Consider the following 13698-nt stretch of genomic DNA (forward strand, 5'->3'; position numbering starts at 1 on the left):
AATGACTGTGCATGATTAAATTAATGACATGAATGAGTCTCTGATTACTGCCAATTACATACAAATGCATTTCATGTTGCAAGGATGTTTATCATTATTACATGCAACACAATGTGATGCAATTAGTGCACAGACACAAAGTTAGCACAGTTATCAGGCAAACTAAAAGTACTGACGGGAGTTCAGTACTCAGACAGACATGATGTTAAGACACAGAATGAGCCCGAAACCAAGAGTTATACTAGAATAGTGTCTAGGAAAGTAGGAATCATAAAACTGCCTTCCGAGTGATAGTTTACGTGCCGGAAAGTGCCCGAAACACACAAAAACAGCAGAATTCTGCACTAATCAGCATTTTAACTCCAAAATATAATGTAGAAATGTGGTGTAATAGTCCAGAATACCTTCATAAGTGTCGAGAATCAAAACTGTCAGAAAAGATAACATAAAGCACACTAAACTGCGCAATTTAGCACCTTAACGAACCGGTAACCAACGAACAACCGGACACTATCCGAAACACCGAATTTTCACTAGAAGCATTGTTTTAGTGTTACGAAGCTAGTTATGGTCACCGAATATCATAACACATCCTAGAAACACTAAACACCTAAAACACTAAACATTATACTTAGAATGTAACTAGATTTCTTAACTTACCATTACAACACAACCAAGACCCCCCTCCCCTGTTGGATCGTCGTGTGACCCTAAAGAGTCAATCCGATGAGTTCAGCATCAAAAACAAAGGCGGAATCAATGTAATTGACGTAAAACAGCTTGTTCCTTTCTAATTATCTTCTTACATCCCCTCCAAAGACGGTCACAAGTGGGCCCCCACTTATTGATTTCTTTACATTATTAAATAAGATTTGTTGAATATTTTGTGAACATAACGACCAATGGTTAACATGATGTTAGAGAAATTTTTATTTAAACCATAAGACTTACCTCACTCATCGCTTATACATTTCAACAACACTCCACCTCCCTTCTCCTCCTTCTTGTTTACGGCCCCAAGCACACACACACCGACATCCATTTTCATTCCATTCCAATATAATCTAAGGTGATCTAGAGGCATAAGAAGCATATCTAAGAAGGTGGGAAGCTTTGGAAGTTGAAGGACCTCATCAAGGAGCTTTTATCCACCTCATTCATCATTATCCTCATCTTTGTTTCTTCCCTAGCCATAGAGCTAGTAGTAAGCTCCTCACAACTTGTTATTACTTCTAATTTTAGTGGTTAAAAGGTTATGTAACTTGTTAATCTTAAGAATCACAAAGAAACATGAAGATGATCTCGAACATAAAGCTTAATAACATGAAGATCAAAGTTGCTTTAGTGTATGTATGAAACTTGTTTGTTGATTTCTTGTGATTATGATGTTGATCATCATATGCGACTTGCTAGATGATGATTAAACACATGATCTAGCAAGTATAAGGATGGATCTTGAGAAAACCATAATAATCATCCTTTATGTTAAACATGAGCTTGAATATGAACTTCTTTTAGTGAATAATGATTATGCATACGAGTTATAAGTCTTGAAAATAAAAGCTTTCAAAAATAATATTTTCAAGAAACCAAAGTTTGTTACAAGATTTAACATGGTCATGGTTTTTAAAGAAATTAATCATGTTTTAAGTGTTAAATCAAAGCTAGAAAAGTGTTGGTAACAAGAAAAATACAAGAAGAATTATTTTTAGAAAATCTTCATACAAGTTGTAAAGAACTAAAATCTACAAGAATGATTTGTATAAACTAAAAACCATGTTTTTAGAGGTAACTAAACTTACTAAACAACATGTAAAGTTACTACAAATTTTTACAAACTTTCAAGTTCATGTCATAGTGTAAATTGAATATTTGAAGCATATGGTAAGTTATGTGTAAATTGTTGTTGATTGATGATGAGATTTTAAAAGAAAATTATATGCTTTTAAGCATGGAAACCTCCATTTTTAAGGGGAAACTATGGCAAAATTTTTGTAGAAATTAAACACTTAGAAAAGTATTTTTAAACAAGTGTTTACAAGTAAATTTTGATCATGGTTTTCACATAAAAATTTGCCATAATTTTTATTACAAAAATTACAAGTATTGGAGGTTGATTTTTCATAATAAAAATAACTAAGTATGTATTTAGGAAAATATATATTTAGATGTCACAAATTGCGTGCTACTTGTATATTATGTGTATTAGTTATATTATTTTAGGAACTTGAAAATAATATAACACACCAAAATACCAAAATTTGGAATACAAAATACTACCAAAATCCTAAGAAAACAAATATATAAATTATACCCGAATATTGGACAATCGGACAAATGGATACAAGGACTATAAAATATATCATATTTTGACAAATAGAAAATATATTATATTTTGACAAATAGAAAATATATAATTTTGAGTGGAGAAAAAATATATTTTTTAACAAGTTAACAATATATTATTTTGGGTGAAAAATAGAAATATATCTTCTCTAAAGTTAATCTTAAAAATATATATTATTTTTGAGATACATATGAAGGTAAATTTATTTTTGCCAACTAAAGTTATAGATATTTTTCTATAGAAATTCTCTTAAAATATGAATATTTTAAGAATATAAATTTGGTGATTTTTAGTTGTCTAAAAATAATATTCCGGAAAATTAAATACAAGATTAAGTATAAAATGCTTAATAAATACAAGAAAATACGTATTCTCATACGTATAAAATACACACCGGAATACGCCACCAATACTTGGCAAAATACACAAATACACAAGTATGAAAAATACACAAGTACAAGTACACCCATACTTGGGAAAATACATGTGTGGAAATACATAATGAGCTAAGTCAAAATATATTGTTTTAACAATATTCCAAATAATTGGATAAATATAATTTAAGTTAAAATATTATTATTTTAACTAAAAATTATATACTTTGGAATTATATAATGCACATCAAAGATGTAACTCAAGGTATACCAACAATTCCCAAAATAAGACTTAACGAATAAGACTAAGAGTCGTTACACGACCTAAACGTCTAATTAGACATAACACGTGTGTAAGTAGTGGTACGTCATCAGGAAGAGATCTTTGAGTTACAGGATATCGGACGGAAACCTGTGAGTTCATGTCCCCCTTTTCTTTTAACTGTTTTCAGCTTTATAACTCTCGGGGGTGAGATACATGTTTCAGATGTTTAAATGGTATGATATAGCTAAGGAATGAACTGTTAGATCACGTGGATGATGTAGTATCTCTCCTAAGTGCCATTAATCTAGTATAGACCGAGGGGCATGAGTGGCAGATCTATCTGGGTGTAGCGGGGCCCACCCATGGGTCCTTGTGTGGCCGCATGTGGTGACTATGTCGTTCCCGCCGGATGGCCCGGAGGAAATTCGCTAGGTTTGAGCACTTCTTACATACCACACATATTAATGTTTTAGCTACACATTAATGATCTGTTCATAGACGCTTTCATACCGGATTACAAAGGCATACTTACAAATGTTTACAAGAATATTCGAGCTCACAAACAAAACACATGAACTCGCTCAACTTTTGTTGATGTTTTCAAAATTACATGTATTTCAGGAAACGGGATGGATCTTGGGCGCTGGTGTTGTTTTCAAGACGAATAATTTCAAGTTTAGATGTCATCCACTTTTGTTTTGTAACATAACTTGAGGATTTTTGTTGGAACTTAAATGACTTGTGTTGTAACATTTCAAGTTTATGAATGGATGAACATCATGTTTTAATCATATAGTTGTTTATTATAATCGAATGCAATGATATTGAGCAAGTTACACATCATACGCTTCCGCAAAAGTCAGGGCGTGACAATTAGAGTCTGCCATGTTTCGCCGATTATTGTTGCATGTAAAAGGCACACAATCGAATGATACGTGTGAACCCGTTTTGGAATGGAATCCAGGTTGAAGATTATCTGAAGTTTAAATAATATTCTTAAATATCGATATTTTATTAATTATCGTATCTTTTATTAATTATCGTATCTTTTATTTATTTAGTTTATTTATGTTTATCTTTAAGTTTGTTAGGGTCTAGTATAAATAGTGGTATTGGTTCAATACTTACGATCAGTTTTTTGATTTGATTATTATAAAAAGAACTTTGTTGGAAGCATTGGTTCGATTTATCGTCTTTAATTATCAATAGTTTCTTGAGACATTTGATCGCACGTGAAATTGCATCAAAAACAAAAACCGTCAATCTAAACGAATAAACCAAAGTGATTAACCGAAAACCGATTGGTTAATAAAAGAGACTAACCGATGACTTTGGTTTCGGCTTCGGTTAAGGATAATAACCGAACAGACCGAACCATGCACATCACAATGAAATGGATTACTCAATTACTTCGATTTTGATGTATATTTATCACAATGATGCTACAATAAATATTATATGAATAAGAAAACTACAAAAAAACGAGTATCACAATGTGATGTGTCGCTCTCGCCGCATCGCGCAGGCATCATGCTAGTTATATATAATGCATAACACAAGGACATAATAAGATACCCAAAAGGTTTTTTTTTTTTTTTTTTTTTTTTTTTTTTTTGCTTTAATGCATAATGTACCCTAAAATGAGGGTAAATTAGTTTTCAAATGTTAATTACACTTTAATCCCCCCATCTTAATTACACTTTAATCTCCCATCTTTAAAAAAAATATATAGTTAATTAGTTAGTACTTACACTTTATCCCTTTATAAAAACTAACTACCCCCACGATTTTTAAATTGTAATAACTTTTTGTCTGCTAATATTTAAAAAGAAATTTTACTCATATAAACGAGTATGTTATTCTCTTTTACTTGACTACAGTATTATTATAGTATTTTAATTAAAAAATTGATATGTTATATGATTAATAGCGTCTAAGGGTAAGCAATAACTAAATCGTTAACTGAAACAAAAAAACATACGAAATTGAACGGAAATCAATCAAAAACTGAATTAACAGAAAAACAATTAACCAAAACTGGTTATCAATTTTTTTTGTACCATCGTTTAACCAAAATTAACCAAACCGAACCATTCATACTTTCATATTTTCTAGCGTTATACCTTCATTTATGTATTTATATATACTTCGAACCATCCACTTCATGTATTTCTAAGAAAAGTTTTAGCCTAAATTTGGTTTTGATAACGAAAATTAAACGAACCAAACCAAAAAGCATCAATCTAACCGAATGAACCAAACCAGTTAACCAAAACCGATTAGTTAATAAATAGACTAATCAATGACTTCAGTCTCGGTAATTATAACCAAACAACACATAATCTGCCAGTATTTGTGTCTCCTGTTACATTGTACTGTCTCCCGTTACATCGTGCTGTCAACTTTCTAGAACTTATAAGATGGTAATTGCTTGTGGATTGAGTGTACAAGTTGCCAAGGTTTTGATGGCACCCTTTTTGTAATCATTGTGTACTTAGGGTGTAAGGAGTGGTTAAACACTTGAGAGTGGCAAACTAAAAAAATCAACCAATCAGAGTGTGTCACGTCAATTAGTGAAAAGTGTTTAAACTTTGCTGAAAGTGTTGACAATGGTTAGACACTTGGTGAAGTAGTAAACTATTTTAAAAAAAAAATAGAAAAAAGGTGTGATTGGTTGAGATTGGAATGGACCGCACCCCACACTACCCTCTCTCTCTCATATACTCCCTTCACCGCACGACAGGCACTCACCGAATTAGCAAATGTTTGATCGGTAAACTTAAGATGGCATTGGTTTGCCACTCTTTGCCACTTCGGTAAAGTGTCTTTGCCAAACACCACACCGTATACCCTTATGATCATTGTCAAAAGTTTCCTGACCACATATTATTTTCAACAGTTAATGTTATAAACTATTGATATAATCTCTCATTTTATGCAAAAAGAAGGCCCCTCAGGCCTAACTCAATTTGGATATTAAAAGTCGTTGAATTTAGTTAAAATAAACATGCTTTTGAGGCTTTGTAGACTATTTTAATGACGTAGAATGCCACTTCGCCGGTCTTAACTTCTTCAACATACAAATGCATAACATATTGCATATTGCATATTAAAAAAAAAGTAAATTACAAAAATCGTTATTTATGTCGTTTATTACAAACTGTGTCCTTTGTCTTCAATAATTACAGAAAACGTACTCGATGTTTGCAAACTCTTGCATGTTACATCCTTTAGTCCTAACACAGTTAGTTTTTATGGTTAAATTTGACTAAGTCAACCCCATATAAGGGTATTTTGGTCATTTTATCTTAAATGTTAAAATAAATAATTATAAAAAACAATAAATAAAACAATTTTAAAATTATATATGTATATATAGTTATAAATATGTAGAGACACCTAATATCTTCTCCTTCTCTCTCTTACTATCCTACCCCCACCACCACAACCCACCTGCCACCACCACCACCGATCTGCCACCATCATCACCACCATCCCATAGCAACACTTATTAATTCAGCTACATCTTCCATTCTTCTAGATACAATCTGTTCATACAACCTTCTTGTCAGTATGAACAATCCCCTAGCAATCATAAACCCTACAAATGTACTAAACGCCACAATAAGAAACGATAACCGAAAGCAGTGAGTTCCAGTACAGTACTCTGTCCCTCCCCGAGCTGCTTCCCTATCGTAAATAGAACCAATCACCCTCACATACATAACATATGATCCAATCGGGCCTGCAATCGTAATGGTATTAAATATCGTCCCAAAATGCAAAACACCAAAAACCTCAGAAGCAATCGTTGGCATTAGAAACGGAATATCCTGGTAAAGTTAAAGTAACCGCTTGCTCTATGATTATAATAGAAAAGAGATATGCTGCAACGATGATGGAAATGAGTGATAAACCGTTGAGATTTTTCTTGTCATCAACTTCATTTGTTTCGAAAGGTCTTACGCTACACATGAACAGCAAAGTGTTTGTTGGAAATTTTAGTGAAAATGAGTTTTTCACTAAATATTTTGGACATCAATATTAATTTATATATGTGTTGTATAAATAATTATTTATGGTTTGTGTTCAAACTATGTCCAAATAGAGCTAAGATTAATGAGATATCGAAGCTTGAAGTTGTATGTTTGGAACAAACAAAGATGAATAAAATGGATTAGTTTTGTCAACTTGTCCCACATAGGTGGGATGACAAAACTTAAAGTGGTTTATAAGGAGGAGCACTCCTTGTATATTGTTTCCTTAAAGGCAAACACTAGTGGGGATCCTAAAGAGTGCAGAGCACCCTTACTCGTGCACATATGCGCGCGTGACCAATCGAGGCTATAGGCCCTATGTAGTGCACTTTGAACTTCGCACACTGCCTTTGTATTTTTGTCCATGAGCGCGTGGTCAGATACATGGCGGGTCCGCTTATGGCGTACCCTTGGGTGGCGTAGGCGGATGCCATGGCATGTCGATGCGGCGCATGACCGGGTGGCGTCCTGGTATGCGTAGTGGCATCCGTATGGCGCGCAGCTCCATATGGCGTGGCATGAGATCCTTGAAGCGTGGCACGCGGACTGGCGGATCAGTTCTAGCACGCGCGCAGGTTTGCAACAGTAGTAAAAGATCTAGTTGGACCTAGTCAAACTAGTTGTTTCAAACCATTTAATTCGTGTCATGATGAATATGACCGTTTTTTACTAACCACTTAAGTCCATTAATTAGAGATTAAAACCTGATTAATTGTCTTGTTAATTACAAGATTTAATATCTTGTTTATTACAAATTGAATGTCTTGTTTTATTACAAGATTAAATGACATTAATCTTGATGTGTGTATATATGAACATGGGAGTTCATATTCTTGGAGTAGAGAGACATACACACATATAGAAAATTCATCTTTGTTCCATGGAAATTTAGAGAAGAGTTTTCTCTAGATTGTTTTAAACAACTTAATTTTTTCCTATTTTATGAACACCATCATACCCGGTGTTATCTCGGGCGCGAGAGCTATCTCCGACAGTACACATACTGTTCCGGTTGTTGTACCCTGGGAGACAGAACCGTCTGAGAGGAGGCGCGGAATCTGTTTTAAGGGGAGCGTGTTTAACACGTGCCTCAACCAAAACCATCAACAATTTTGCTTGTCTTGCAGCGGAGGTTTATTCAAGATGGTGCGGTTGAAATTCTTCCAAAGATGTTGGCTTGAATCAAGATTGGTACAATTATTGTGTATTTTATTTTCATTCATTTGGTTTATGTAACCGGTATTGTACTTGATGAATTTCCCACGAATAACGAGAGTCTCGTTATTATTTATTTTATTAAATTTTTTTAATAAAAAGTGAACCTAATTCCTACAATCTTAAAACAGACTTTCCTGAAGATTGTTGCTACAATTTTAAATCCCTTCTCTACGAGGATTTAGGTTCACGAAAGTTAAAATATTTAATGGGATTTTTGTTAAAATCTTGAAAATATTTTTTGGGAAATATTTATTTAGTACAATGAGTCGGATTAATTTTATGATTGGAGTACAATCTTTAATCCGAATACCGGGTTGCAAATCAATTTTTTGATTCAAGTTTTATAATGGGTTTTGTTCGTGTTTAGATAACACGAATTTTATTCAAAAATTAATATGTATTTCAAATGGTTGGAATACTAATTTTTCTAATGAGCGAATTAGAAATTGGTAATTTTTGTAAACCCATATAATGTGTATGAACGATGGAAATTCTCTAAGGAGAATGTTAGATGTAATTTGATAAAATAATATGAGTTTCAAATGTCTTGAAACGTATATATTTTCTAACGAGTGTATTAGAAACTAATTATTTTATAAAATTATAAGTTTTTCAAACATTTATGTATTCTAACAAGAGTGTTAGAAATAATTATTTTCTATAATAATAACTTTTAAAACATCTATATGTTCTAACGAGCGTGTTAGGAACAATGTTTTAAAGACGGTTGGATGTTCTAACGAGCGCGTTAGAAACAATATTTTAAATACGTTTAGATTTTCTAACGAGCGTGTTAGAAAAGATTATTTTTTTTCCAAATAATTACCAACGAGCGTGTTGGAAACAATTATTTTGGATATAATAAATCTTGAAACGGTTTCGTCTAAACTTTTAAATTTCTAACAAGCAAGTTAGAAACGGTTTTTTACATAAATGTTGAAACGGTTTCGTCTAAACTTTTAAATTTCTAACAAGCAAGTTAGAAACGGTTTTTTACATAAATGTTAAAACGGTTTCGTCTAAGCTATTAAATTTCTAACAAGCGAGTTAGAAACGGACTATTTTCCACATACGTTTAAACGATTTTATTTGTTTATTTCTAATGAGCGTATTAGAAATACTTTATATTTTTTTATAAACTTCAAAACAAATTTTGTAATCAATTATTTCTAGCGAGCATGTTAGAAACGATTTAAAGAGTTTCATAGTTGTTTATTTTCTAACGAGCATGTTAGAAACGATTTAACGACTTTTTCAATTGTTTATTTCTAACAAGCGGGTTAGAAAACGTTTATTTTATATAAACCAAAAACGGCTTATGGCAATAAATAATCTTTTAATTTTCTAATTGGCGTATTAGAATTAGTTTATCTTATAACCAACTATAACGATTTGCAATCATTAATTGCTAACGAGCGGGTTAGAACCGGATTAACTATGATAAACTATTTAAGATTTCTGTAATCGTTTTATATATTTTCTAACGAGCGTGTTAGAAAAGATTTGTGTTCATTTCTAACGAGCGTGTTAGAAAACGTTCATTTAAACCAAAACTGAATAATTGTATTCATTTTATTTCTAACGAGCGCGTTAGAAGCGGTTTATTTTATAACAACCGAATATTTTGAATGTTTGTTCAACATTTAAATTCTAATTAGCATATTAGAATTGGTAAACATACAAACCACTCATTTAACGATTGATAATCGTTATTAGCTAACAGCGGTTAGAAATAGTTTGAATATGATAAACCATTTATTAAAATGATGTGTATTCGTTTTATTTTCAAACGAGCGAGTTTGAAATTGTTTTATTTATTAAACTATTATAAGATTTATTGTCTTGATTTGTAATCAAAACATAAATATATAGTTTAATATTAAAACACTTGCAAAAAACGAGAAATGTTTTGAACGAATAAAACATGTCTTTGCGAAGTATAAGTGATTCGATACTTCCACAAAGTATAACGTCTTGAACCATATAATAGTCTTGGAGAGACTATTTTGTGAAAAACAACTCGATGTTGTTATAGACATAATAAGTTGCTTAACTACTTGCGAGTAGTTAATTGTAAACAACTTTATACTTTGGACAACTTGTGATTATTCAAGTTTAGAGTTCCAAGATGAGGGAGTACCTCAAAACATGACACCGAACGAAATAATTGCGTTTATTTCGGTAAAAAGTGTTGACGAAAATAACACTTTGGCTTTTGATGTTTAGATATCATTGGTATATCCGTTATTTTGGACTACTAATAAGTTATCAAAAGGATACACATTTTGATACAAAGTGTAAAAAGTAATTTACACAAACACAACGAGCGGGTTGTGATCATGACTTATGTAATAAGTCATAAATCAAACATCAAATGCATAATGGCGTCATGAGAAACGTGGTGCATGGTTTGAGATGAAATGCACGAAAACAAGATATGTCATCTAATGTTGAGAGCATCAGCATGGAAATGCACATGTAAGTTTTCAAAGAATATAACATATGAAAGGAATATATGTTATTATTGTAAATGAGTTTAATAAATTTAGCAAATTTATTAACGGAAATTTACAATAGTGATGAACTTGTAGATGCTTCTACTACCATGAATGTTGTTTAAACAATGTGGAGGATTGGTCCTAAATTTGGGAGAGTATCCCAATACATGGTATTAATGAAACAACAACGTAAATATATATATCACTATAGGCATACGTGAATGCTTTGTTGTTGAGAGTCAATCTAATTGGCTATATCTCAAGACTCAAGTGATTTTATACAAACATTTTTCATCAAAGTGACTTGGATTGAGACTTATGTTTAAGTCTTTAGGAAGTCAATGGTGAAGCCTTGGAGATAAAAAGGCAAACGAGTTATGATCCTATTGGATGGAGTTAACTATGGTTTTGAGGCCTTCCTAAAACTGATTATCACACCCCCAAAATCCACATCGTGGAGTATCACCGCTTGAAGGCGTGATTGACCAGGAGCCACCAATCATATTGAACATATAAGTATTAAGTAAAAGTAATTGTACTTCAACCAACCAACTAAATATGAAAGGTGTTCCAAACACAAGTAATATGTCAATGTTTAGCGGAAGCGTAAAAATAAACCCAACATAAGTAAGAGTAGGAAATGTCAAAATGTTTAATCAAAGCAAACACGATCCTTGTCCACAACGACCGCGCCTCCCAGTGCAAGCTCCATGTATACCTAACGACCTGCAAGGTATGTAACAGAGAGTCAACAACTACTTGAGCGAGTTTACAGTGGGTTGTTTAGTAATAATGTTCGTTTCATAAATCGTTTGTTTGTTTAGTAACCCATGCATCGTTATTAATTACATCGCGGCCCTCCAGGCATGTGTGCGAAGGTTAGTAGGGGTTTCCCATGTATTGTAGACTAGTTTATTTGTATCGCGGCCCTCCAGGCATGTGTGCGAAGATTAGTATAAGTATCGCGGCCATACCAGGCATGTGTGCGAAGAACAGTATCAGTATCGCGGCCGTTACAGGCATGTATGCGAAGAGTAGTGGGGGCTTCCCCATGTATCACTAGTCTAACAGTATCTATATGTGACCTTTCCCAACCGAGGTCAGTAATTCATAATTCCCAATAACAACGTAAGTACAGATAATCATCCAATCCTATTCCCTACCCCGGGAATCCCATGCCTTGGTAAGAGTGTGAACTCACCTTGGTTTGCTCGGTATGTTAAGTATGTGCTCACAGTTAATCAATCTCGTCCTAAAGTACGTAAGCGTACAAATCAGTTTGCATTTATGAGGTTCACGTAATAGCACAATCAGTGTTCACCAAGTAGCACATAATCACGAAATCAACATCATTCACGTCATGCATAGCATCTAACAACAGTCAGCTAACTCAGTTAAGCTTTAACAGAAATAGTTTAGTTACAGTGCAGATTATCCAATCGGCGAAACACCCTCTGTTTCGTCGTGCCCTCTTCGACGAAACCCATCCCTTTCATCGTACTTATCCTTGGCGAAACACCCTGTTTCGTCATATCCGATTCGGCATGGTTGGTCTCGACGAAACACATCTGTTTCGTCGTTACCATCGTTTCGTCATCAAGTATCTGTTTCGTCATAATGCGTTTCGTCTGAATGTCAGTTACGTTGAATAACAGTTACACAAATCTCACAAATCTCAGAATTCATCTAACAATCATTAAGTCCGAACAACTCATGGAAACATTCAATCATCATATCATCGTCAACAAGCATACACGATCGATCTTATTATCCAATTTTCATGACAGTTAACATTCGAAATCATATGAATTACCAACTCATTGTGAAAACAAGATCACCACTAAAATAATCAATGGCCGACAAGTGTAAATCACCTCAAGAGATTATTGGACCATTTTGTTTGGGTGGGTTTGACTAATGTTACGTTGAATAAAGAGTCACATGCAAGCTAGCCGACAATTCCTATGCCATCACATGCAAATCATTAATTTTGGCTGCACCTTCAATACAATTCACATGCATAATCATTTGTTCATCCATCACTATCAAATCATATAATCATAAGACTTCATAATAGCAGTTAATATGTGATACCACAAACAATTCATGATGATTTCAAATAAACATATATTAGTAGTAGATTACTAACCTAATCAGAGAAGACAGTAAATCAATCAATGAGTGAAGCTCGAATACTCACGTCTGCCGTTCGGTTTCAAGGAGAGCGAGAGAGAGAGAATATGAGGGGTGATTAGGGTTTACTCATTAACCGAATTTTAACATAAAAAGGTCAATATCAAAACATGTACTTTGTTCACTACTGGGCCGAAGCCCAGTTCTGTTTTCGCCGGCCCGCTTCGAGAGGAGGGTGATTTCGGGTGGCGAGTTTATTTCGAGTTGGGGGGGGGGGGGGTTCGGCTAGAAAGTGTTTGGTCAAAGTTCCCCTTTAATTATACATAACACCATATTATCATGACCATATATATAACATACCAACCACAATACGATTTAACATATTACAAGCGTGTACAGTTGTGAAACAAACAAGTCGTGCAATCAAACAACTTAAACAATTAATAGTGCAATTAATGCGAAGATGGAAATCTTGGAAACTCGAGTTGTCACATTATCCCCAACTTGAAAGAAATTTCATCCCGAAATTTAGCGTGCGATTACTGAGGAAGCTTGGTAAGTTGTATCGTTTACTGGTTTTCCTGGGGTGTCACATCATCCCCCCGTTGAGTTGGAATTTCGTCCCGAAATTCAGTAGTAGCTTCAGCCTCAGTAGTAGTTGCATGGTTCTCGAACAACTGGGGATATTTGAGTTTCATTTGATCTTCTTGTTCCCAGGTGAACTCTGGGCCACGACGGGAGTTCCAACGAACTCGTACAAGAGGTATTCTGGTGTTCTTGAGGATCTTAACATCCCGATCCGTGATTTCAACAGGTTCCTCGATGA

At 33.7% G+C, this 13698-nt stretch overlaps 1 long non-coding RNA gene across 1 annotated transcript in view; it reads left to right on the forward strand.

The window, feature by feature from the left end:
* Positions 1-6825: 6825 nt before the first annotated feature.
* LOC110925874 overlaps positions 6826-13698 on the forward strand; it is a 29450-nt gene continuing 22577 nt past the window's right edge. Inside the window, exon 1 of the long non-coding RNA XR_002584833.1 lies at positions 6826-6977. This is a non-coding gene — a long non-coding RNA (uncharacterized LOC110925874). The remainder of the gene's footprint in view (positions 6978-13698) is intronic.

This window comes from Helianthus annuus, chromosome 7 (assembly GCF_002127325.2).
Source record: "Helianthus annuus cultivar XRQ/B chromosome 7, HanXRQr2.0-SUNRISE, whole genome shotgun sequence".
Taxonomy (NCBI): domain Eukaryota; kingdom Viridiplantae; phylum Streptophyta; class Magnoliopsida; order Asterales; family Asteraceae; genus Helianthus; species Helianthus annuus.